At 36.9% G+C, this 1,685-nt stretch overlaps 1 long non-coding RNA gene across 1 annotated transcript in view; it reads left to right on the forward strand.

Annotated features, from left to right (window-relative positions):
- Positions 1 to 533, forward strand: part of LOC119285758 — a 12,390-nt gene extending 11,857 nt beyond the window's left edge. The window contains exon 3 of the long non-coding RNA XR_005139793.1: positions 419 to 533. This is a non-coding gene — a long non-coding RNA (uncharacterized LOC119285758). The remainder of the gene's footprint in view (positions 1 to 418) is intronic.
- The last annotated feature ends 1,152 nt before the right edge of the window (positions 534 to 1,685 follow it).

Consider the following 1,685-nt stretch of genomic DNA (forward strand, 5'->3'; position numbering starts at 1 on the left):
TTAGTTAACGTTGTAGACATGTAACACTATAATGTTGGACAATAAATGAATTCGACTACATCCAAACGAACTTATCTTGCTTCCAAGAAGAGTAAAATCATCTTTAATAACTTCCTGTACTTTGCTTATATTCATGTTTCTCAACATGTTTGGAATGTAGTTTCCCCCCAAAATGCAGTATTTACCTTCCATTTGGAGCATAGGGTGCAATTTTTATTAGTTGCTGTCTGAAACCCCACTTCCCTGGTAAAAACGCTATCCACCTTCAAATATACTCCCTCCGTAAAAAAATATAAGCTTTACGGAGGGAGTATACAAGTTCTCTGATATGGTAGTCGTGGGAAGACTATATTTTTGGTTTACATTGTAAATGATTTGAGTGACCACAAATGTGACTTTCTTTTTTGTTTCTTTTCAGTTTTCAGCTCCTAGATGAGAAGGCAAGGATGTACTTGAGCAATATGAGAAGACCCAGTTCCATTATCTCAGAAGCCAGAAGTCTCCCATTTACTGACTTTGGTACTATTTTTTAAAAGAATGGTCAATCTGCTATCAGCACCATGATTATGTGTCAATTGTAGATTCTTAATTGCTTAGAATTATTTTTATTTGTTTGATTCCTTCTGTTGATATTTATTCAACAACAAAATATTTTCAAGATTGGTCCGTGTGAGGATCAAACATGTGAATGGATGTGGCATCAAGCTAAGTCTGTTGATACCTTGCTCACCTTTTTTTGCTTTGAGTGGGTTATGACTTACTTTCTGATTGTTGTTTGTGAGAAAATACCACCTCTGTTTGTCTCTCTGAATTATCATTGGTCATTGCGACAAGGGTGATTCATAGTTGTAGGTTGTATGCCGGTCTAATATGGCAGGTCCCACAAAGAAAACATACAAGGTTAGTAGCTTCAACAACTGAAACATACTAAGGTTTTTCATGCAACTGCATGGTTCCTATTATTTGTCTATTATAATTAATGAAAAAATAATGTCAAGGTCCCTCAAGTTGTAGGGAATTGTTTAGTTCAGATGTGCACGGGAATGGGCTCACTGGGATCTTGGTAGGAGGTGAATCTTGTGGTCATGAGCCTGGACATCACGCTGGTGCGCTTCCTAGGAAGGTGCGTCCGTGCGTTGTGCTTGGATGGCGAATCGAGATGAGGCTTAGTGGCTGCTCGCCTCTCTGAATCACGGATACGAAACTTGGTGGCTGTTCACCTAATGGAGATCGAAAATGGCGTCGAGTTATTTTATGGGCTAATTGTTGTGAGTGCGAACGATTTCGTTTTGACCATATAGGACCAGCCTATGTCATTGCCGGTAGCAAAGATATAACAACCTAAACGTCGCTGATACCAAATACTCATCTGTTCCTAAATATACGTCTTTTTAGACATTTCTAATGAATTACAACATATCGGATCTATATAGACATATTTTAGAGTGTAGTTTCATTTATTTTGCTTCGTATGTAGTCATTTGTTAGTCTTTAAAAAGACTTATATTTAGGAACGGAAGAAGTACAAAGTAATACTTCTGGAATTTTTGAACTGAAGGTTATATAATTAAGTTTTCTAAAGAAAGTGTTGATATTTATAAATTTCAATAGAAAACAACATCAGTCAGTTTCATCTTGATTATATTTATAGAATCCAGCCGTGTCCCCCCACCCAAAAAAATCCA

The sequence above is a fragment of the Triticum dicoccoides genome, chromosome 4A (genome assembly GCF_002162155.2).
Source record: "Triticum dicoccoides isolate Atlit2015 ecotype Zavitan chromosome 4A, WEW_v2.0, whole genome shotgun sequence".
Classification (NCBI taxonomy): Eukaryota; Viridiplantae; Streptophyta; class Magnoliopsida; order Poales; family Poaceae; genus Triticum; species Triticum dicoccoides.